Source organism: Miscanthus floridulus, chromosome 14 (assembly GCF_019320115.1).
Source record: "Miscanthus floridulus cultivar M001 chromosome 14, ASM1932011v1, whole genome shotgun sequence".
Classification (NCBI taxonomy): domain Eukaryota; kingdom Viridiplantae; phylum Streptophyta; class Magnoliopsida; order Poales; family Poaceae; genus Miscanthus; species Miscanthus floridulus.
The window spans coordinates 21,091,547-21,116,862 of record NC_089593.1 but is presented as its reverse complement, the minus strand read 5'-3'; the positions used below and the strand labels follow the sequence as shown (position 1 = coordinate 21,116,862).

General features: G+C 52.5%; 1 pseudogene; it reads left to right on the top strand.

Moving 5' to 3' along the window:
- The first annotated feature begins 2,312 nt into the window (after positions 1-2,312).
- On the top strand, positions 2,313-24,087 carry LOC136503162 (protein TORNADO 2-like; annotated as a pseudogene).
- The last annotated feature ends 1,229 nt before the right edge of the window (positions 24,088-25,316 follow it).

Here is a 25,316-nt window from a genome sequence, read left to right as displayed (position 1 = left end):
TTAAGACATTTGGAGCTGGCTGCACTCTTTTTTCCTGCCTAGGGTTTCTCACAAGGGTGAGTTTTACCTAGGTAGGTTTTTAATGAGGCAGCATTGCACAAAACAGCTCTTTTTGATATCGTGCCGTGCCGGCCCGTGACATTTCTGCTTCCATTGCATCTGTTGTTGAGGAGTATGGCTTGGTTGATAAAATCTTTTTGATATATTGCTTCCATTGCATCTTTTTGATATATTGCACAAAACGGGCTGTGGGCTGGCACGGCCTGTTATTTTTGCCGTGCCTCACGGGCTAGCACGGCACGAAAAATGGCCCACAGGCCCGTGCCTGGGCCGAAGGCCAGGCCCGCAGGCCGATGAGGCACGGCCCGCAGGGCACGGCGTGCCTCGTTGGCCCGATAGCCATCGTGCCGTGCCGGCCCGTGACCGTGCCGTGCCGGGCCGGGCCGGCCCGATGCCCAGGACTAGGTAGCGTGTGGGTGTGGGTGCGCAGGCGGGTGGCTTTACGCTTTTGTGAACGAAGAGAGGGCAAGAGCCAGGAGGGCACGGTTCCCTTCCCCGTGTTGCCCACAGACTCCACCGAAGCTTCGGGCCTTCAGCTATCAGCTGGGAAGAAAAAACTGGTGTGCCGGTGGCCCACCATGTGCCCCATGCGTCTTTGGTTTTAACCAGCCCAAACCAGCCAGCCAACAGTGTTTTTCTCTCACAACAAACTAGTACCAGTCAGCCCAAACCAGCCCAGAAACCAACCAGCGAACATGTCGATATACGCATTGGTTTTACCGGTTCATCGTCCGTGACCGTGAGGAACGCGTAGGCACGTCACGTATGGAAAGGGTACGCTACCGAGCAGAGCGAAGACGACCTTGCTGGGTGCAAAACAAAAAATATGGATGCAACTGTATCGGTAAGGACTTTGAATAATTATCATTACACGGTCATCAACTTTCTCTACGAAAGAATTATGCCGTCTTGGGCGAAGATATGATGATGGAGACATGGAGTACGTGAGTAAGTTATTAGGGTTAAGTTTTTTTCTTGTATAAGTTGGTTGGTTTCAAGTTTTTATTTTAATTATTTCAATGCGATAATATATAAGCTCATATAAAAGATAATGCAACTATCCCATATGATAAATTAAGATATGCACGTGCGTGTCAAATGTCAAGTACCAACTCGGGCCTGGTTTAGTTTGCAAATTTTTTGGTAAAATGGTACTGTAGCACTTTCGTTGTTATTTGGCAATTAGTGTCTAATCATAGTCTAATTAGGCTTAAAAGATTCGTCTCGTGAATTTAGTCTAAACTGTATAATTAGTTTTATTTTTTATTTATATTTAATGCTTCATGCATGCGTCCAAAGATTCGATATGACGAGAAATCTCGAAAAAATTTGCAAAATGAAGTGCAACTAAACAGGCACTCGATCGTGGAATGAAATAAATAATAAATGGAATGCAAAGCTTAGAGTTGACACAAAGTCACAAATAATTAATCAAATCGTAGCATACTACATATAGCTCCGTCCGCGAGAGGTCGATGCCGGCTTCTGGGATATGTAGCTTAGCTAGCTAGGAAACGTGCGGAGAACGGCTCATCATTCCTGGATCCTGGCCGAGGCGGCGGGCCGGATCATCCGTTGTGTCTCATTTCATTCTTCCCGGAGCACGCCAGATCGGGAGAAGATTCCGAGCGGCATCTACGCGTGCGTGCCGTGCCATGACCATGCATGAGTCCATGACGACTCTAATAGCATCTCCGAGAGAAATATTCCTCTTAAAAAGTCTAAAAAGTCTATGTTTATCAATTTCTAAAAAGATTTTAGGAGTAAAAAAAGAAGTTCATCTCCAATAGTTCATAATATTTGATTTAAAAAAAATCAAATTATGGTCCCATTTGACTTTTTTTTTCCTGCAATCTTCTTTTTTTCCACGTGAAACTCTTCATCGCCGGGCGTATCCACGCCGCCGCCGCTTGCTGCTGCTCTTCTTCCCCCTCCTGCTCTTCCGCTGCGGCACGCCGCCGCCGCCGCCTCCCAGTCCCAGGTGTCCATTTTGATTTGATGGACTTGGATGAGGATTCTGATTTCCAACAGTATGTTGCTGTGAAGCTTGATTGGCACGTTCTACTTGGTGGATTTATGGCGTGGTGAACAAGTGTTACCACACGGCAACGGCCATGTATAGGCCCTGTATGTATGTGTTGGTACCGTCCGCAAAGGAGGCTGGCCGGCCGGCCACACTTTGTAGTATGTATGTATGTATGTATTGTCGTATTCCATTCTGAGCTGCTAGGACTAGGAGCGGTAGCTAAGCCATGGCGCTCAACTACATGGGCGTCGCCGCCATCAACGTCGTGGCCACGCTGCTGTCCACCCCCGTGATCGCCGCCGGCATCTTGCTGTCGACGCAGGCTGACAACGCCTGCGTCCAGATCCTCCAGTGGCCAGTGATTGCCCTCGGCGTGGCTGTCCTCGCGGTTGACCTCGCGGGCTTCGTGGCCGCCTTCTGGCCCCTGTCGTGGCTCCTCCTCGCCGACCTCGTGGCCATGTTTGTCGTCGTCGTGGCGCTTGTCGGTGTTTCAAACAAACACCGGCTAGTAAATTTATAATTGATGCGCGTTAGGCCCGGATGGTGCATTAAAGGACACGAGGTTTATACTAGTTCGGGTTGAACGTCTCTACGTCCAGTATGCTGCTGCTCGTGTTATTAGTACCGAAAATGGTTTGTAGTAGGGGGTACAAACGATCGAGAGATGGACGAGTCCTAAGTCTCTGATGGATTGGTCGAAAGGTCGCCGAGAGCTTGGCTGCTGCTCAGCTATGTGTAATGTGTGTTGTTCGATCTCTCTGTGAGCTTGTCCATCGAGAGTCGATCCCCTTAGTGGGGGCCCTGGCCTCCCTTTTATAGACCAAGGGGGAGTAGGGGTTATAGATGGGAGAAAAGAGAAAAAAAACCAGAGGCCAAGAAGCCCCTCCAAAGGTGTTGGACCCTCCTTTTCCGCTGAGCCAGCCTCACTGACACGGCCACACGGTGTCAGGGATTGGCACGTTCGTCGGATGCCTGTGTGCTGACGACGCCATGCCCTTACCGGATCAGCAAGTGGTCACGTCCCGTCCCGCCCCTCCGGGAAGCGTGTCGGACAAGGGTTTTGACTTGTAGCCCTGTGGGGAGCGGACGACGCGGTGATTGTACGTTCGTCACTGTAGAGAGCGCGAGTCTCTTCTTAGACCGTAGTGGTTGTTGTATGTCTATGTCAGGTTCCGTGTCCGAGGGTTGAAGGCGGCGCCTACAACACTATTCAGACTCTGCCATGCCCGGAATGGTCTAAAGCACCCATCCCATTGTACCCTGGCGGTACCTCCCTGCCGCGGTGCAGGGCATGGTCCTTGGTGCTATGTTTGACTCAAATGTCATGTCGTACCCTGTGCTCATCATTATGAAGGCGCAGGGTGTACTCATCGGGCGAGGCGGAGTCTACCCTCGGCCGTCGAGCAAGGCGGAGCCTTTCCTCAACCATCGGGCGAGGCGGAAACTGCCCTCGGACGTCGGGCGAGGTGGAGCCAGCCCTGGACGTCAGGCGAGGCGAGGCCTGCCCCCAGACGTCGGGCGAGGTGGAGCCGGCCCTCAGGGGTCGGGCGAGGCGGAGCCAGTCTTCCGTCGTTCGGACAAGAAACGCAGTAGCGTTCTCGTTTGAACGGAAGTGTTAACGTTCGATGGTCATTAGTTCCACCTCATTAGGTACCCCAGTATTAGGTCCCCGACAGTAGCCCCCGAGTGATTTGGGTAGAATCGCCCGAGGGATATTTTAGTTCGCCAGAGGGTGCGCGCGAGTGCACCCGATGGGTGTAGCCCCCGAGCCCCCGGGTGATTCGGGCAGAATCGCCCGGGGGCTGTTTTGGACCTTTCGTGGGTAAGGCTATGAGACTCGGTTTCTGTCAACTGGATAGCTTTACAAGGATCCTAGTATACCGTTCACGGGATTTCATCTAGGGTCAGCCTGGCTGGGGCTCGACTGTGGATCGAGGCCCTACTGATGTTCACGTAACTGGGTCTTAGTCGTCCATGGACCTATCCCTTGTTGGGATGGCCATCGAGACTGTCGGGCCGACCCTTGGGCTTTCTAGGCCCACATGGACCGGAAAGAGTTTTTTCTAGCCCATATCCCCTCCGCGGGGAAAGAGTCCGATCCGCTCGGGAAGGCGAACCGTCCGGGACGATTTTTGGTGGGAAATGATAGGGATCACGAGCGCGTATCCCGCGACATGATGTGGCGGCAGGTCGTGGCGAGCTTAGAGATCGAGGTGGACGGTTGCGCTTCTCGCATCCGTCGCCCCTATAAAACCACAGGGTTCGCCCCTAGGGTTCTATACTTCACCTTTTCGCCTTCGCATCGCCAACCTCCGCCGCCAATCGCCAGAGCCTCCTGCACCAGTACTGCTGCCGCCGTCAAGCTTGCATCCGCATTGCAGCCACCGTTGAGCCTACATCCACCCCCCCTTTCCCATCATTTCAATGGAGCCATGGTACAGATCCAACATTACCTCTTAGCGCCTGGAGGGCCTCGTCCGCCGCAGCCTCCTTCGCCCATTGTCCACCTTCACGGAGTGGCTGCTGCCTGGTGATGAGGACAAGCCGTCGCCACCCAAGGGATATGTCGTGTCCTTTGCTCTCTTCCATGAGCGGGGATTCACCGTTCCCGTGCATAAGTTTCTTCGGGGGCTATTGGATTACTACTAGGTGGAGTTGCAGCATCTTAATCCTAATGGGATCTAGCACATTGCGGAGTTCATTGCCCTGTGCGAGGGGTTCCTAGGGATTAGTCCCCACTTCAATCTATGGCAGCACTTCTTTGCTGTTAGTCTGTCAAAGAAGCGGGTCAGGAAGTAGGAGTTGAACACGCCGATAGGTTGTGCCAGTATTCATCTGCGTAACACCCGAGCGAATGACTACCCGTTGATGCACTTGTTGACCTCCAACAAGGGGTGGCACTCACTGTGGTTCTATGTCAAGGACGACGTGACCGCCCCCTTGCCGGTGTACACCGGGCGCCTCATCCAGCAGGCTCCGGGGTCATGGAGGTGGGGTGTCTCGGACAAAGACAAGAAGAGGATCCAGGACCACCTCGCCGCCCTCCAAATTCTGAAGGATAGGGGCATGAAGGGGTCGGGGATCATTGACGCCTACCACATGCGGAGGGTAGCACCACTGATGAGTCGCGTGCTCTCCCTATACCTAATGGCGCCCGGGGCGTCGCTTGAAGGGACGATGCTCGCCGACGGAGCGCTCCCTCCCACCGAAGTGGCGCAGCGGATCAAGGAAGCGATGGAGCCTTCGAAAGACACTGACGGCATTGTCCTTGACTTCGTGTATCCAATGCCGAGACATCCTCCGATGCAGCCGGAATCGGGGTTCATTGATTTCGTAAGTTCTCCTTTCCCGTGTCTTTTTCTTTACTTGAACTTCTGATCCTTTGACGCTGACCTTGGGATAGCGGGACCAGCCGAGGAGTCTTGTCCTCATGGATAGCCTGGCTCCACTACCAAAGGACCGAATCCTGGCGGCCGTGAATCGTATCATGGCTGACTAGGACAAAAGGACGAGGGAGCTCTAGAAGAAGAAGTGGCTACGGAAGTAGCAAGCGCGTGATCGAGGAGAGGAGATAGGCAGTGATGACGATGACGACGATGATGACAAGGTAGCCGCTGGCATGGATTGGGATGTCCTGGAGGATGAGGGTATGCTGACAGACGCCCACCGACCCATGTAAGGACCCTTCCCCTTCCACGCGGAGGGAAGTGAGTTCTTGGGGCTGGTGGGAGCTGAAGAATGCGCCGCCCCATCCGGGGTGCCACCGGAGGATTGGTGGATGGGAGGAGGCGGATCAGCCGCCGCCCCGAGGTGCTGATGGAGGGGGGCGGCACAACTACCATGCCCCATGAGCCGATGGGGGCGAGCAGAGCTTCCGCCACGCCCGAGGCATCAACGGAGAGGGGCGGCTCCATTGCCACGCCCTTGGAGATAAGGGAGGTGAGCCCTCCTGCCCGAGAGCAGGGGCAGGCTCAAAGCAGTCCCGCCCAGACGAGTCGGGGCAGGGGTCTGAGGGTTCATCCCCAAAATGTTCCTGCCGTCTAAAGGCGCCAGAGTAGGCCACTGACTCCCCTGTTTTCCCTCTTTTATTTTTCTTTTTCGACCTTATGCCTTTTTCCCTCTTGCAGATTCTTGCGACGGGGCCACTCTGTGGGGCTGGCGCCCAAGAAGAGCCTTGCCCTTTAGGCGGTACGGATGGTGCTGCCCAATGTCGCCCTAGTTTTGTGTAGGAGCGACACTGATGCTGCGGTCTCGTCGGCCGTTCCGACAGCACCCGCGGTGGCGCCCGCACCCTCGGTGGTTGCCGAGCGGGCGGCGTCTTCTATGGCGGGTGCGACACCACCAGCCGAGGGTCCGACATAGCTGGTGGAGGTGGCCATGACCACGCCAATCTAGGAGCAGCTGGACGCAGCCATGGTGGTGTCCGAGGCGGGCGGCGCAACCTATGCCTTTGGCGGCCCAAGCGATGGTGCCTGACGTGGGTCGAACGGAGGAGGACATGGCCGGAGGGTCCCCATCCCTGATGAGCCAGGCACAGTCAAATGCAGCCATGGTGGCGTCCGAGGGAGCAGCGCAGTCTGAGCCACTAGAGGCCTAGGCGGAGGTGACCGCGACCGCGACAAGCCTGGCGGCTCGGGCTGTGGTGCCCAAGGTAGGCCAGAAGGAGGACACGGCTGGAGGGTCTTTGGGCGTCATGGTAGTGGTGGAGAAGACCAGCAGGAGATCACCCTTGGCCCTATTATCGGGGGGTAGCCACTCCCCTACGTGGGGGCGAGCCGTTGCTCCAGTGGATGGCCACCGAGGACCCAACGTCAGCTCTTTTCTCGCTTGACGATGCTGCCGAGAGCATGGAGCGGGAGAATCTTGACATTGGGTTCTCGGCTATGATGGATGCCTTGAGCCAGGCTAGTGGTGTCCTGCATGAAATCCTCATTCCTACTGGCCGGGTATCCGCTTGATCTTCTCCCTCATTTTCTTCTTTCTTCACGTATTTTTGTGTTTTCGTATTTTTGATACTGGTCTTCTTTTCAATGTATCGTCGCTCGTAGCCAGAACAAATCCTAGTTCCTCCATGAGCAAAAGGTGGAATGGGACCACCTTACCGAGGAGGCCTAGCTACGAGGAGATGTGGGCGCGTAGCTTGCTGCCGCCCAGCAGCGGGAGGCCAAGGCGTGTCGGGACGCGGAGGAGATCCATGGGATGTTCGAGGACTTGTCGACGAGGGTGAAGCTGGATGAGGAGGCAGCCTCCAAGCTCTGAAAGGAGCAGGACAAGCTGCTCTAGAAGGATGCCGCAGCCAGTGAGTGGGCCATCGAGGTCCTGACTGAGCTAGAGACGGAGCAGGATCTCAGGTGGAAGGCCGAGGATAGGTCCACGGCCCTACAGTAGAGGGCGCATCGGGACGTCGAGGAGATCACCCAGTTGCACGGGGAGCGGGATGAGCTACGCCGGACCGAACAAAGACTTCGCTCGGAGCGTGGCACGGTCCGCGAGGAGCGCGATCGGGCCGTTCGAGAGCACGACGAGGCGTATCAGGTGGTCAACTCCCTCTGGGCGGATCTTGGAGCCATGGTGAACCAAAGGTTGGACATCAAGAGCGTCTCTGCTAGGCTGGGCATGGAGCTCACCAAAGTGCGAGGGATCCTTCAGATCGAGAGTGACGAGCACAACCTTCTGCAAGTCGCTGTTGGGGTGGTCATCGACGCCCTGAGGGTGGCGTAGCCGGAGGGAACCAGCTCACTCGTGGCTCGTGCTGCGGGTATCATGGCACGGGTGGGCCAACTTGAGAAGGACGCCTTTCACGCCGGGATCACCCAGGCCTTCGCTATTGCCCGTTCTCATTATGATCAGGAGATCAACTTGGAGGTAATGAGCCAAGGCTTTGCGCCTGTCTATGAAGACCCTGAGCTAGATGAGATTGAGAAGGCGGTGACTCCCCTTGCACAGAACCTAGTGAATAGGATGAAAGAAACAGTTCTCCCTCCATGGAAGTAGTTAGTTGAATCAGTTCGATAAACATTTATCCGTAATATGTGAACAAGTGTCGGTTCTTTTGTGTCTGAAAATGGATTCGTGGCTTTGTTTTGCAATTTTGTTTTGTTTGTTTGATCTTACCTTCTTCCCTTTTTGCAATGAAAAAAGATTTACACGACCGACCCTTCTGTTTGTTAAGACCATAGGGCCCGAGGTGTTTTAGGGGAAATTTTGATCATGCTGGTGAGAAAAATTACCGTAGCCGTCTGGGCGTGGGTTTTTTGTGGTCTCACCAATGTGTTCCCCCAAACATTGCCGCCAGTCTTGATGCGAGGAGGAGGTTTGATGTAATGACTGCTTCGAAAAAAAGAAAGGAGGTACCCGTACCTTTATCAGCCCCTGAGTGAGATTCGACCCCTTACGGTTGCTGGGGTCGGATGTTACTAGAGACCGGAGCGAGGGTAGTGAACTTATGCTTGTGTTTGCATGTACCCCTTACTTAGGATTTTGGCGATCGCTGCATGACCATATGTTCGGTCTTATTGCTGTCCCGGCCTTCCAGAGCCCCCATGCATGGTGGGGATTTGGTCAAGGGTCGATTTGTCTTGTGACTGTCGCCCCATCCGCAGTTTTTTCACAACTGGAGGGGTTGAGGTGACATCACTTGTCTTGATGGCTCGAGTGACGTGCTTCATGAGCTCGATAACGGGGATGTTCGAGTGGAATCCAATCCTGTTGCTTCGCGATAGGGTCGGCAAAGCCCTCAGGTGGCATTCCATTGCTCCTTGCCCCACCTTCCAACCGATTCCCCCTCAATGGGGTTTCTATGGGCTCGGTTAGAGGCTGGATTAAACTAGAAGGTTAAGATGACCCTATCTGCCTCAATGTGTGTTGGGCAAAGGCTGCTGAGGCTCATCTGTATTTTCTCCCCTGGCTCTTGTTCGACGCGAGGCGGCCCCAGACCCTTCATGGGTCAGCCTTCAAACCTTGGTCTCTCGATCTTGGATCAAGCGGCTCGAGCCCCTGAGCCATTTAGGGTCTAATAGGGGTCGTCTATGTTTTCGTGCGTTACCTCATCCTCGGTTTCCGCAACCGGAGGGGCTGAGTTGATTATACTTGCCTCGATGGCTCGAGTGTCGTGCTCAATAAGCTCGCTAACGGGTATGTTTGTGTGGAATCTAGATCCATCATTCGTTGACGAGGTCGGTAGAGCCCTCATGTGGCATTCCACTACTTCTTAACCCACCTCCCGGCAGATGCCCGAGCTGTTCATTGGGCTCTGGTGGCCCATTGGCCTCTCTTCAATGGAGATTCTGTGGGTTTGGCTCAGGGTTAGAATCGAACGAGAAAGGTCAAGATGTCCCTGTCCGCTTCTAAGCGGGGTTGGGCATGGCCTGCTGCTGCTCATCTCGGTTTTTCTCCCCTGGCTCTATTTGACGCGATGCGGCCTCGAGCCCTTCGTGGGTCGGCCTTCGAACCTCAGTCGGTTGCCGCTCATATTGAATGAGGCGGCTGCCGCTTCGTGACGTGATACGAAGTGTTGAGATGCAGGCATTTGCATATGCAACGTTTGGATGTATGGATTTAGTGTATCACTTAACTAAAATGAAAGTGGGGGTTGGTAACGTTACCTTGGTGATATGAGCGATGGGAAGCTCCTACGAGACATGTCCGTGCGGGGTTTGGGTCCGATGTTTGCGATGAGGTTGGCGTAACCTGCATAAGCATCACCATTTTTTGTTTCTATCTCTCGGCGGTGATGCGAGCTGCTCGATTGACTTAGGCGACCTAATAGCTTCTCCTTGAAGGAAGTTCTGTAGGGGGGGCCCTCCGAACCCTTCTTGGGAAGGCGGGAGCTGAGGTTTACGGTGCGGGGAACTATGAGTTCGATTTATGCCGGTGAACAAAAAATGTTGTAGCCGTCGAGGTGTAGGGTCTGGCGGTTCATCCAGTTGTATTCAAAGTTTTATACCCACACACCGCGCTTCCGGTTTTAAACATAAGGAGGGGTCGAGCAAAGAGGGTGTCTAAACAAATAGACACCCTCGACAGCCCCTGAGCAATGTCTGTGCCTTTGCTGTTGCTGGGGTCAGAGGCTCGGTAAAGAAATTAACACTCAAAGTAAGTAAACAGAGGTGCTTATCTTTCAGTGGTCGTTCGTTCATTGTTTTACCTGGGCCGTTCGATCGACCCAGGAGGCCCGTTGGGCTCCCCCTAGACGGGGGTTCCATCGTCGGGTCGTTCCACGGTCCTACCTGGGGAAGCGAAGAGTCACCTGCATGCGAGTGTGCCCTGGTTCTCATGCCCGGGAGGCATTAGTGGTGGGCCATGCCCAGGCAACGTCCTATTTGACCTGGCGACGTCTTGTCGACCAAAGCGCGTCCTGTCGGTTTTGGCACATCCCCTCGGATTTCTGTCAGCATTGATTTCGCATTTGCATTGAATAGGGGAAGACAGAGAGTTTTTCATCACAACCTTTCGCCTTTCCTTAGCTACTGAGCCCCTTCTTTAAATAGGGGGGAGGGGAGTTCTCATCCTACTTCCTCGCCAGCCTCTAAGCCGCCACCTCTTCTCCTTTCTTTCCACCGAATGCAGCGGTTTCCCAAGTGAGAGAGGGTACTGCCAGGGAGAGAAAAACTTATAGATCCGCTCATGAATCTAGAGCGTGATGTCGAGCTAAAGGTCATCCAACGTAGATGAGATGGTGCGGGCCGCCTTTGCGGAGAAGGGGTCGCCGTTGCCAAAGGAGGAGGGGCACTGGAGGGTGCCGAGCATCGTTGGCCTTGCCGTCATTCGTTGCGGCCTTCCTTCGGCAGGAGGCGCCCCTCATCCAGACACCATTGTCGAGGTTGCGGCTGATGAAGATGGCATAGTCCCCGGATGCCCCAGTGGAGGGGCACCACCGTCGCCGACGTGGTGCTCGACGTTGCAGATGACGGTGCCTTCGAGGATCCCGTGGAGCGGTAGGATGTCGCCGATGGAGAGCATGGCACGGTGGCCGCAGTAGACGAACCGGCCTGTGTACATGCCCAGATGTTGCCGATGGAGAGCGTGGCGCGGCGACTGTAGCAGTACTCATAGCAAAGCTAGGCAGAGACAGTAATTGAATAAGTTTGTGGGGGAGCCCCCGAGTGAATAGTCCTTTCAATTTAAAAGTACATTAGTCCTTTTCATGATGAAATCACTTTGTAAGCGGTGAATTTGTGAAAAAATGAACAAATTTTCATCTTTTGTTACGGCAAACAGCTTTTCAGCTTCCTCTTTTTGTAGAAGAGGTTTCAGTGCCCTCCGACCCTTTCCATGGTTCAAGTTGCAAAAAACTAGGAGTGCGGATGAATTAATTCTGATCACGCTGGTGAGCAAAGAGGTCATAGCCACTGGGGCATGGGTCTCCCGTAGTCCTACTAGTTGTACTCAGAATTTATTCCCGAAATCCTAGCCCTTAGGACTTGTTATGAGAAGAATGGAAAACTTAGAGAATATTTGCAAAGGTAACACAGGAAGTGTTTGCAAGATAAACGTACTTGTATCATTTGTATCAGCCCCGAGTGTGGTCTGACCCCTTGCAATTTACAGGGGTCGGACGTCACTAAAGATCGGGGATTTGTAAAGACAAAAACTGATAAGGAAAAGTATGTTTTTATTAAGGGTAAAAATGACGTAGCTGTTCAATATTCCAGGCATTGGTGAAGACCTCATCGTTGATGGTTTTCAACTTGTAGGCACCTGGCCGAATTACTTCCGCGATGACGTACGACACCTCCCAGGGTGGGGAGAGCTTGTGGCGGTCCTTGTTGCTCTGCACGAGGCAGAGAACAAGGTCCCCAACATTGAAGGCTCGATCCCGCACCCGTCGATCGTGGTACCATCATAACACCTGCTGGTACTTGGCCAAATGGAGGAGGGCGATGTCGTGGGCTTCGTCTAGTTGGTACATGGCATCTTGGTGGGATGCCATGGCTCCCTGTTCATCGTATGCTCTGATTCTTGGTGCTCCATAGTCGAGGTCCGTCGGGAGAACGGCCTCAGAACCGTAGACCATGAAGAAAGGTGTATAGATGATGGCCTGGCTAGGAGTTGTCCTTAGACTCTAGAGCACCGTAGGAAGCTTGGAGACCTAGCGTGCGCTGAATTTGTTCAACCGACTGAAGATCTTAGGCTTGAGGCCCCATAGGAGCATGCTGTTTGCGCGCTCAACCTGCCCGTTCGTCTGGGGGTACGCGATGGCCGCCCAATCGACTCGGATGTGCTGTTCATCGTAGAATCAAATCAATTTCCTATCGGTGAACTACGTGTCATTGTCTGTGATGATGGAGTTTGGTACTCCGAAGCGATGGATGATGTCGAGGAAGAACAACATAGCTTGCTCGGACTTGATTGCGGAGATCGGCCGAGCTTCGATCCATTTTGTGAATTTGTCTATGGTGACAAGCAGGTGGGTGTAACCCTCAGGTGCCTTTTTGAGAGGTCCAACCAGATCAAGCCCCCAGACCACGAAGGGCCATGTGATGGGGATCATCTGGGGTGCCTGGGCCGGGAGATGAGTTTGCCGAGCATAGTACTGGCACCCTTCGTAGGTGCGTACGATTTGTTTGGCATCGGCTACTACAGTGGGCTAGTAGAAGCCCTGTCAGAATACATTCCCCACCAAGGTTCTAGGTGCGGCGTGGTGGTCACAGACCACTCTGTGGATATCGCTCAGCAAACGCTTCCCCTGTTCCATGGGGATATAGAGCTACAGGATCCCGATGTGGCTTCGTTTGTAGAGTTCACCCTCTACAAGGACGAAGGATTTAGCGCGACATGTGAGCCATCGTGCTTCCATCTTGTCTGCTGGCAGCGCGTCATGGAGGAGGTAGTTGAGGTAGGGCATTCTCCAGTCATCCAGAGGGTCGGGCTCTGTTGCTAGATCCTCTTCAAGCTCCATGACCTCAGGGTCGGACAGAGCAGTCGACAGGTCAGCCCTCGGGGCCAGATCAGATGGGCCATTATTGGCCTGTTCTGACCCCTTGTAGTGCACCGAGGGCTTGTGTTGATTGCTGGTGAAGACACCCATTAGCACCGGCTCTTGGCCGGATGCTGCTTTTGCGAGCACGTCGGCCGCTTTGTTGAGGCACCTCGGGATGCGATTGAGTTCGAGGTCGTTGAATCTATCCTCCAGCCGTTAGACTTCTTGGCAATACGCCACCATCTTGGCATCGTGGCAGCTCCACTCCTTCACGACTTGGTTGACGACCAGCTGGGAGTCACCCCTGATGTCGAGGCATCGGATGCCCAACTCGATGGCGATTCATAGGCCGTTGATGAGCGCTTTATTCGGCCAAATTATTTGATGAGGGGAAATGGAGCCAAACCATGTACCTCATGCAGACCCCAAGGGGTGATACGAAGACTAGCCCCACACCGACGCCCTTCTTCATCAATGACCCATTGAAGTACATCATCCAGTACTCTTGATCGATGACCACCGGTGGCATCTGGACCTCGGTCCATTCCACGATGAAGTCAGCCAACACCTAGGACTTGATCGCCATTTGGGAGGCATACATGATGCCTTGATCCATCAGCTTAAGTGCCCACTTTGTGGTTCTTCCTATGGCATCCTGGCTATGGATGACCTCGCTGAAGGGGAATGACATCACGACTGTCATAGGGTGTGACTCGAAGTAATGGCGTAGCTTCCTCTTGGTGATGAGGGCGGCATATAGGAGCTTCTGGATTTGGGAGTAGCAGGTTTTGGAGTCGGATAGTACCTCACTGATGAAGTACACAGGGCGATGCACCTTGAGGGCATGCCCCTCTTCTTCCTGTTCTACTACCAGGGCGGCGCTGACCACTTGTGTGGTGGCCGCTATGTATAGAAGGAGGGATTCTCCATCGCTTAGAGGAACTAGGACTGGGGGTTTTGTCAGAAGTAGTTTGACCATGTCAAGCGCCTCCTAGGCCTCAGCTGTCCACTCAAAGCGGTCGACTTTCTTCAAGAGTCGATAAAGGGGGAGTCCTTGTTTGCCGAGGCGCGAGATGAATCGGCTGAGGGCGGCGAGGCACCCTACGATCCATTGAACCCCCTTTATGTTCTAGATCGGGCCCATCCATGTGATGGCTGAGATTTTCTCTGGGTTGGCTTCGATGCCATGCTCGAAGACGATGAAGTCGAGCAGCATGCCACTCGGGACCCCAAAAACACACTTCTCGGGATTAAGTTTGATGCCATTTGCTCGGAGTTTTGCAAAGGTTTGCTCAAGATTGGTGATGAGGTGGCCAGCCTATTTGGATTTAACTACGATGTCGTCGACGTAGGCCTCAACGGTTCGCCCGATGAGGTCCCCAAAGCATCTGAGCATACATTGCTGGTAAGTAGCCCTAGCGTTCTTCAGACCAAATGGCATCGAGACCTAGCAGTACAATCCGAAGGGGGTGATGAAAGATGTCATGAGCTGGTTGGACTCTCTCATCGCGATTTGGTGGTAGCCAGAGTACGCATCAAGGAAGCAGAAGGTTTCACACCCTGAGGTAGAATCGACTATCTGGTCTATGCGCTGCAAAGGAAATGGGTCCTTTGGGCATGCCTTGTTGAGACCCATGTAGTCGACACACATCCTTCATTTCCCACTCTTCTTTTGTATAAGAACAGGATTTACTAACCACTCTAGGTGGTGTACTTCCCTAATGAATTCGGCAGCCAACAGTTTTGCTATCTCTTCACCGATGGCCCTACGCTTTTCCTCGTCGAAGCGGCGTAGGTATTGCTTCACCGGCTTGGAGCCTGGGTGGATTTTCAAGGTATGCTCGGCGACCTCCCTTGGGATGCCTGGCATATCTAAGGGTTTCCATGCAAAGATGTCTTTGTTGTCGTGGAGGAAGTCGACGAGCGCGCTTTCCTATTCAGAGGAGAGCATGGTACCAATGCATACCATTTTACCCTTGGAGCTGTTGGGATCTATGAGGACCTTCTTGGAGCCCTCTGCCGATTCGAACGACCCATTGGATTTTTTTGCATTGGGTGCTTCTTCGGCGACCTCCTCCTTGAGGACGGCAAGTTCGCCAGAGGCGACGATTGCTATGGCGTGGCTGCAGCACTCGACCTTGCACTCATAGGCCCGTTGGAAGGAGGTGTCGATGGTGATGACCCTATGGGGGCCTGGCATCTTTAGCTTGAGGTATGTGTAGTTGGGGATGGCCATGAACTTTGCGTAGCATGGTCGTCCCAAGATGGCGTGGAAGGTTCCGGGGAACCCAACCACCTCGAAGGTGAGGGTCTCGGTTCTATAATTGGACTGATCCCCGAAGGTGATGGGCAGATCGATCTATCCTAGTGGCATGGCCCATTTCTTAGGCACAATGCCGTGAAAAGGTGCTCGGGTTGGGTGGAGGTTCGTCCAGTCGACACCCATCTCGTTAAGCGTCTTGGCATACATGATATTGAGGCCGCTGCCTCCGTCCATTAGTACATTGGTGAGCCGCTTTGGGCCGACGATCAGGTCAACAACAAGCGGATACCTCCTTAGGTGTGGGACGGCATCCAGATGGTCGGTAGGGTCGAAGGTTATGGTAGACTCTGACCACCGAAGGAAGGGAGGTGTGGCCGGTTGGGCCATGTAGACCTCGTGGCATGCGACCTTCTGACAGTGTTTGGAGTCATAGGCCGCCGACCCTCCAAAGATCATGAGGTATCCATTCGGTGTTGGAAAGCCATCATCCTTCTCCTCGGTGTCGTCCGCAACGGGGACGGGTTCCTTCCCCTGCTCCCCTTTGTTGGCGCTTTTGGCCAAGAACTTCCGCATGAGGCCACAATCCTTGAGCAGATGTTTCACAGGAAAGGCATGGTTCATGCACAGTCCCTCGAGCATTTTTTCAAAGTGATTCAGAGTGCCCTCCATGGGCTTCTGACCACCCTTGCTGTTGGCAGCAGCCACGAGTGAGTCCTCGTGTCGTTGCTTCTTATTTTTTCTCTTGGCGAAACAATTGGAGATGCCCTCAATGATACCCTCGTCCCGCCTTGCCTTGCCCTCGAGGCGATTGAAGATCACTCCACCCGCCTCTTCTCCTGAGGCATGGCTGGTGATGATGTCTAGGAGTTCCTTGGTGGTTCGTGGGCCTTTGCATCCCAGCTTATGAACCAAGGACTCACAGGTCGTCTCGAACAGGAAGGCTCCTATTACATCGACGTCAGTGATGTTGGGGAGTTCATTGCATTGCCGAGAGAAGCACCGGATGTACCCACGGAGGGTCTCATTGGCCTTCTAGCGGTAGTTCTTGAGGTCCCATGGGTTCCTAGGGCATTTGTACGTGCCCTAGAAGTTTCCCACGAAGATCTCCTTTAGATCCGCCCAACTCTAGATTGTGTTGGACAGCAGGTGTTCCAACCATGCCCACGCCGAATCAGCCAAGAACAATAGGAGGTTGTGGATAACGAAGTCATCATTATCCATGCCACCGGCTTGGCAAGCAAGCCGATAGTCTTCAAGCCAAAATCTGGGGTTTGTATCCCCAGAGTATTTAGGAATGTTGGTGGGTGGTCGATACCTTGGTGGGAATGCAGCGTTGAGGATGTGCCCGATGAAGGCCTGAGGCCCTAGTAGGCCGAGGCTCAGGCTCCAGTCCTCGCCACTGTCGTAGCGTCCGCTACGTCGACGATGATAGCCGCGGCGGGCTCCTTCCCTCGGGTCGTTGTAGGTGCGTCTACGGGCATCGAGGGTGCTGCGTGCGTCGCGGTTGCGGCCAAGATGTAGATGCACCAGGGTCACAGCGCGCTGCCTGCCACCTTGCGATGCTTGGTGGACCGATGCGTCCCTAGCGGGGTGCACCGAGGGTGTACGCTGATTGGTGTCGGGCTCGCGTCACCGAGACAACGAGCTCTCCGCCTATTGCGCCGCCGCACGCTCAAGCAGCACGCAAATTCCACGGTGGGCCCGATGATCCTCGGGCGTTGCGGCCTCTAGAAGGCCATGGAGCAAAGTCATGGTGGCGGTGATGTTCTAGCTTGCCTGAGCGAAGCGACGAAGGGTTTCACTATTGGCGATGATCCTTCGGTTCACGTCATGAGCCACGGCACGTGCATGCCCGCCATCTCCGCGGCGTTTGATCTCTTCGTCGACCTTCTCGTACTCCCGGGCAAGCTATTGTTTGGCTTCGTCTATCTCCTACTTCTGGGCTCTCAGCTACTACACCTGCACATGAGGCGGAGCCGCTGTCCTCCTTTTGGTTCCATCATCGAGGTTGCCCGCTGGGGTGACCTCCTTCTCGGAGGCGCTTTCGACTTGTCCCTCGGAGGTTTCCGCCATGAAGCATTCCCAGGAGGGATGATGGCTCCCACGGCCAGAGTCAGAGCTAGAGTTTGACCCTAGACCCTCCACAAGGAGGCCGTGGAGGGATTCTGTGGTGCTTTTGATCATCCCCACGAACTCATTGTTCGTGGAGAACGGGGTCACGTGCTGGGCCACAAGGTGGCTTACGGTCGTCGTGGTGTTGCGGAGATCGAACAGAAACACCATCAAGGTGCTCCATGTGGAGCATTGCAGAGAGAGGGTGAGGCAACATAGGTCCTCCCTAGATGGCTGGGGTCCAAGGGAGACACCGGGTTAGCCCTCAAGCCTCCGGTAGCTAAAGCCGATGGAAGGAAGGGATTGGATGGTGAGACGGGCCAACGCCAACTCTCGTCCCACCGTGACGATGAAGTCTAGGTCACCGAAATGCAAGTGTGCGCCCGGGACCCAGCTGATTGCATGGTTAGCCATCCGAGGCCTAATTTGGAACGTGCAAAGGCCCCTACCTGGCACGCCAACTATCAGCGATTCGAACAAAGACCGGCTAGTAAATTTATAATTGATGCGCGTTAAGCCCGGATAGTGCACTAAAGGACATGAGGTTTATACTAGTTCAGGCTGAATGTCCCTATGTCCAGTCTACTGCTGCTCGTGTTATTAGTACCGAAAATGGTTCATAGTTGGGGGTACAAACGGTCGAGAGAGGGACGAGTCCCAAGTCTTTGATGGATTGGTCGAAAGGTCGCCGAGAGCTTGGCTGTTGCTCAGCTATGTGTGATGTGTGTTGTTCGATCTCTCTATGAGCTTGTCTATTGAGAGTCGATCCCCTTAGTGGGGGGCCTACCCTCCCTTTTATAGACCAAGGGGGAGCAGGGATTACAGATGGGAGAATAGAGAAAAAACCAAAGGCCAAGAAGCCCCTTCGAAGGTGTTGGGCCCTCCTTTTCCGCTGAGCCAGCCTCGCTAACACGGCCAGACGGTGTTAGGGATTGTCATGTTCATCAGATGCCTATGTTCTGACAACGCCATGCCCTTACCGGATCAGCAAGTGGTCATGTCCCATCCCGCCCCTTCGGGCGGCATGTCGGACAAGGGTGTTGACCTGTAGCCCTGTGGGGAGCGGACGACGCGGTGACTGTACGTTCATCACTATAGAGGGCGTGAGTATCTTCTTAGACCATTGTGGTTGTCGTATGTCTATGTCAGGTTCTGTGTCCGAGGGCTGAAGGCGGCGCCTACAACACTATTCGGACTCTGCCATGCCCGGAATGGTCTAAAGCGCCCATCCCGTCGTACTCTAGCGGTACATCCCTGCTGCGGTGCAGGGCATGGTCCTTGGTGCTGCATTTGACTTGAATGTCATGTCATACCCTGTGCTCATCATTATGAAGGCGTAGGGTGTACTTGTCGGGCGAGGCGGAGTCTGCCCTCGGCCGTCGAGCAAGGCGGAGCCTGTCCTCAGCCATCGGGTGAGGCGAAAACTACCCTCAGACGTTGGGCAAGGTGGAGCCAGCCCCCGGACATCGGGCAAGGTGGGGCCTGCCCCTGGACGTCGAGCGAGGTGGAGCTGGCCCTCGGGGGTCGCTCGAGGTGGAGCCTAGCCCTCGGGGGTCAGGCGAGGTGGAGCCAGTCTTCCATCGTTCGGACAAGAAACGCAGTAGCGTTCTCGTTTGAACGAAAGTGTTAACATTCGATGGTCATTAGTTCCACCTCATTAGGTACCCCGGTATTAGGTCCTTGACAGCGTTGGCCTACCTCGCTGTCTTTGTCTCTGCAGTGACCATAGGTTCGTTAGGCCACCGGGTGCTGAGCTAGGAGTTCCTCTAGTACGACCTGGACGACTACTCGGGCTCGTTGTGCGCCCGCCTGGACGCGCCGGGACACTAGGACCGAATCAAGGCCTACCTGGCCACCACTCCCACCTACACCAACTTCAACGGGACGTAGGACATGGCATATGACCTATTCATGGTGGCCCCGAACAGGATGACCACTCTGCAGTCGGGGTGCTGCAAGCCTCCGACGAGCTATGGCTACACCTTGGTGGCCCCGACGTACTGGATCAGCCCTATCAGCGCCACCATCGACCCCGACTACACCGCCTGGAGCAACGAGGGTTGTGGAGGAACGCCATGGCCATGGATGACCCCACCGTCGCGCCATGCCTCTTCGACCAGCTCTGCATCGTCTACGACCCCGCTGCCCGCGACTTGCGCAACGACGAATGGCATCTCCGAGCGTGGCTTCATCCGCGTAATGTTATGCGGAAGGGGGAGGAATTTCCCAAGTCCTAAGAAATTAGGAGTAACTATTAGGAGTTGTTGGAGAGGGTTTTTTCCATCTTTCTAAAAAACAAGGATTAGGAGGATGTTTAGGGAACTCTTGGAGATGCTCTAACATGGACTTTTTTTAGAAGAAGAGAACTACAACATGGACTATTGTAGCATTGTTTGGACCCAGGCCTGGTACGTGCCACATAGCTCGAGCACCCGTGTGCTTGGTGTGGATTCCGGTCCAACCAATCCACGATGATGCCATGTGCATGCTCGCTCGTCAGGTGAGGCCAAACCCACACCCACCAAACCCATTTTTTTACAATTTGGCCCTTTTTTAAGAAAATTTATGTTTGGCCTCCTGGGAGACTTAAACTCATCTTTGGACCCCGGGGGTCGGCGCTAGGACTCATAGCGCCGAGGTAACACATCTTGATGCCACAGATCTCGGCTCCAAGGTTCCTGGCCGTGCACAGTAGGGCATCCTAGGTGGCGTTCACGTGTCCGGTACCTCGGCGCCAGAATACATGGCGTTGAGCTCAGCGCCATAGATCTTGGTGCTGAGCTCGGCACCATAGATCTTGGTGTTGAGCTCGGTGCCATGTATTCTGGCACCGAGCATGGATTCAAAACCCGCAACCAAGTTTCCCTTGCCGACGCTGCCTCATTTCTTCCTCCCCCTCTCTGTTTTTTCCTCTCCCTAACCCACTCAATCTCTTGAATCGATGAATTTGACCTTCGATATTGGTTTTGATCCATACATCTTCATGAGCAAGGTATCCTCTCTCCCCTTATCAAATTTTACGCATTGATTTGGTATATATTGCGTCTATTTTGCAATCCTAGATACGTTATTACCTAATGTTTGAAGAGATTTTTTATTTTTTGTATTATGTAACAATAGGATGCCAAGGCGTGGTAAAGCTAGTAAGCCAGTGTAATCTCTTATCATCTTGTTATATTATGTTTTCATTTATGTGCAACAAATAGAAAAACCCTTGGTTTAGGGTTTAATGTTCATTGCTTTTGGTTCTTAGAACAAATTTGGTTCAATATTAGTTATGGCCGGATGACCGAAAATGCCTTCGACCCGTTGCCTCTGCCTAGTGGTGTTCCAGTGTCTATGTGCTTTTGCGGCGATCCTTGCAAGGTAGCCAAGTCCGATGAAGAGGACACGTATAGGTAGAGATATTGGATGTATGACATTTTTGCGTTTGAGTCTACACTTCGTCAGCGCCGCATTAACAAGATGGTGAGAAATTGATATTATTTAATATTTATTTTGTGTCAAATGAAGTCTTGCATGATTTATTTGTTTTATATCAATTGCATTTATTGCAGACCCCTCCACTGCTCTGTGATTTTGAGTAGTGGATCGACACTGAGATCAAGCCAAAAGACAAAGAGTGGATGCAGAAACTGTTATGGTAGGAGATAGAGGACAAGGAGATGATGGAGAACAGACACAGAGAGGAGGCTCTAGAAAAGGAGCATGAGGAAGAGGAGGAAAGGAGGCATGTTGTTTCACACAGGGACGAGAGGGAGAGGAAGCTTGAGCATGCACAGCGAGCGAAGGCAGCGATGGAGGAGAATCCTGATGCCCAGAGGAAGGGAAAGCGGCCTTGTTGCACTCAGTAGTCTTTATAACTTGCTAGTTCTATGGTATATTCACGAACAATGTTGTCTAATCTTGGACTTTGCTTTGTGTTGTCATGTAATGCACTTTTAGTTTGTCGTCATGTACTTCAAATGTTGTTATGTTGATTAATGTGCTCTATTATTGGACCTTTCATGGTGTTTTTGGTTTCATTATTTGTTGTCATAATATTGAGTTTAATATTGCATAGGTAGTGAAACGAGCTCACGTAGTGCAAATAAAACATAACGAAGTAGTGGATTACCTAATTCAACACACACAACAGATGAAATGGCATATGATAACATGTACTAAACTAGGGTACAGAGGTCCTGGACTAAACCTAACATGCCTTAGGTAATTGAAGCAAACAACAAGCACATGAAATGTCATGTGAGAACATGTGCCAAACAAGGGTACATATTTCCTTCGACTAACCCTAACATGCCTTAGGTGATTAAACAAAAAAAAAACACATGGATGTGGCCCGTTAAAAAGATTGGTTTATCTTAGTAGTGTGGCCACATAGCAAATTGTGTTGCACCTTCTCCACAGTATCCTCCCATTGTTGGTAGTGGCGGCGGCGGGGGTGGCGGCGGAGGACCCTTGTTCCTGTGATTAGGGCAGGTGCAATATGGATCATTATAGAGTGCCTCCTATGACCTGGCACCATTGTTGCCATCTTCCTGTTCGTCGTCCTTGTAACCACTACTAACTTCCCTTTCTAGATCGAAGATACGATCCTGTAGGTAGTAGATATACTCCACATGCGGATAAATAGGTCGAGGATCGACCCACTTAGTGAACCCATAGTTTTCTTTGGCTAAGGAAGACTGTAATAAGTATGTCATGTAAGTTGTATAGAAGAGGAACATATTGAAGAAACAAATAGTAATAGCAATTACCCATGCTCGTGGGTATTTGAAGAAACGACGACCTCCATCTATTCTCTCGGTGAACATCTGCACTAGGCAGTCCTCACCATGCATGCATTTTGGCCACTCTTCTTTCCGTTCATCGTATCCTCTTAGTGGTGCCTCTTTGGTGAAATCACTTTTTCTCTCAACTGGGAACCTCTCATAAAGAGCTTACTAAAAGAAATCGGGACCAAGAGAACCCTCCCACATAATGGTAGTTCCCTTCCCCTTTTCTCTCCCTCTGGACGACCCTCCAGACATTGGTACTGCAATGAAAGAAAATACTGAGGAGTGCCCTTCTTCCTTGTTGTATGTGTGAATGAGAGGGAGTAAGGGATTATTTATAGGTTGAGAGGAGGAATGGAGGATTCTCAATGTGCCATGTCAGCGATCCGTGTGCCTCTTCACCTCATCCCTTGGATCAAACAGTAATAAGATAGATGGTGGAGATGGAGTGGAGTTGTGCTTCCTTGCATGCCTTCCTATCTTGAGCAAACCGCCATTCCTATAGGTGTACTATTCTTCCAAAATACACATGCCATGGACGTTGGAATACACATCACTAAATCACTAAATAACTGTAATAGCACATCATCAGTAGAATAGAACTTACAAACTAGGATAGTTCAAATAAGACAACAATACTATTCTCGATGTTGGGCTTATGCTTCCTAACAGCCACAAAAGTCTCCATTATATCATCTTCATTCACACTGAAGAAAACATCTTTACAAATTACTAATTGCTTGCGAATTTTATAAATTTGCATTCCTACCACATAACTACCAATGTGCGTTCCTAGGTTGTCACAGCAATGTGCAATGTGCTAGTACAATCCTATGTTCCTAGTTTCCTACCATATGGCTACCAGTGCGCAACGCTGCTGCAAGTGAGATTAGTGAACTACCTCGCTGCTTGCCTGTCGGCTTGCTGCTGGGGTTGTCTGCTTCGCTGTCGCTCCTCAGCTCCTGCTCCACTCTAGTGCGGCGGTACGCCAAGTGGTCGCCGCAAGCCGCGCCGGCGAGCCAGCCAACCGCCAAGTCGCTCCTCCTCGTGCCTTCGTGGCTGGGTAAGGTGCATGCATGGTAACATATATAGTAGTTAGTAACAAGTTGGATGTGGCAGCTCCGATCCTACCTACTACTCCAGTTATAATTTTTGGGAGGAAAGTAAACTATAGATTGATTAAATTAGATTAATTACAGTATATTGTATTCATACATATATACCAAATTACAAGCAGAAATGCAAAGTAGTACAGGAAAAAGCATGCAATTTTCTCTCTGAAAATTGAAGTGAATGGAGAGAGAAAAAGATAAAAAGTGTAAATATGCTATCACAACAAAAAAGTTGAATGCGTAGGTGCTTTTTGCTTTGCTCTCTGCAAACCGGCCAGGCATGCAAGGGCGAACTTGTAAATGCTAGCTGATGCATGAATAATGGAAGAAGAGCAGGTAGACACAGTAACCATTCATATAATGCAAAGTAGTAAGGAATTTACCGGGCGGGGGGGGGGGGGGCGGGGGCAGGGGCGGCGGCCGGAGCCTCCGGTGCCGGTGGTGGTGCCGCTGCGCCAGAGGGGGACGAGGGGACGGTGCGTCGGAGGCGGACACGACCTACTGGCGGGCACCTAGGCGGCGGGGGCGGGGGCGGGGGCAGGGATGGCGCCCGGTGCCGGTGGCGGTGCCGCTGCGTCGGAGGGGGAGGAGGTGACGGCGCGTCGGAGGCGGACACGGCCTGCCGCTACGTGGCGGGCACCGTCGGCGACGGCGGAGGAGGAGGAGGAGGAGAGGAGAGGGACGGGGAGGCGACCGGTGCGCGGGGGAGGGCGAGCGCTGGCCTGCTGCGGTGGAGTGGGCGACAGTCGGCGGAGGAGGCACGGGCGACGGCAGGGCTAGCCGACGACGGCGGTGAGAGGGAGAGACAGATAGCATGAGAGAGGGGGAGATAGAGAGCGAGAGAGAGCTGCGGCGGCCACACGCTTTGAATCCATGCTCGGCGCCAGAATACATGGCGCCGAGCATCCGACCACGTCAACGCCACCTAGGATGCCCTGCTGTGCACGGCTAGGCACCTCGGAGCTAAGATCTGTAGCGCCGAGACGTGTTACCTCGGCGCCATGAGTCCTGACGTTGACCCCAGAGTCCAAAGATGAGTTTACGTCTCCCTAGAGTTAAACGTAAATTTTCTTAAAAAAATAGGGCTAAATTATAAAAAAATTAGACCCACCAGACGGTCTGCATGCAGTGACGCACCGACGCTCCTGTCACCTGGCCATAGTACGTTGACGCACTGACGCTCGTCATGAAGCTTGCAAAGTTCGTTATAGGTTAGGGGGCGTTTAGTTCCCACCGAATTCAAACTTTGGCACTATACAAAAAGAAGATTCATCGTCACATTAAACTTACGGTATATGCATGGAGTATTAAATGTTAACGAAATCAAAAACTAATTGCACAGTTTGGTCATACTTTGTGAGACGAACGTTTTGAACCTAATTAGTCAACGATTGGACAATTATTACCAAATACAAACGAAACACTACAGTGAACTACAATGCTGACACAGTTATTTTGGTTGTCCAAAATCCGGCAACTAAACAAGGGCTTAGGGCAGTCCCAATGAAAGAAACCAGTAATTTCTATAACATATGATACTGCACCAAAAAAGTATTGTTTTTCAACCCATGGTTTCTATGAGTAATAATTATTTTCTCTTTCTCTCTCCCAACTCTATCTTCTTCCTCTAATGGGAGTGCGACACGAGCTCTCTAGAAACTGGTGGTTTCTCCCCAATAGCGATTTCATGGTTTCTTGTGCATTGGGTCAAGAGTAGACTTTTTCTTCATGAAGAAACCATTTCTATGATTTTTGCTCTCTTTCTTCATTAATTACATTATCATGTCAGCATTTTACCTACGTGGCAAGTCATTTAATGAGAATAAAAACCATCATCAATGTACCATTGGGACTGCCCTTAGTTAGGTTGAAGACTTCACGTTTGGTGCTTATCAGCTCACCGGAAATATTGTCCACTGTCCACGCAGGCTCCAAGTCCAAGGCACGCTTCACCGCCGTCTTCCACTCGAGAGACGCGGGAAGCGCGCGGCGCAAGTGCGCTGTGCGCAACGGATCACACAGCGTGGGGGCCACACCTCAGAGTCAC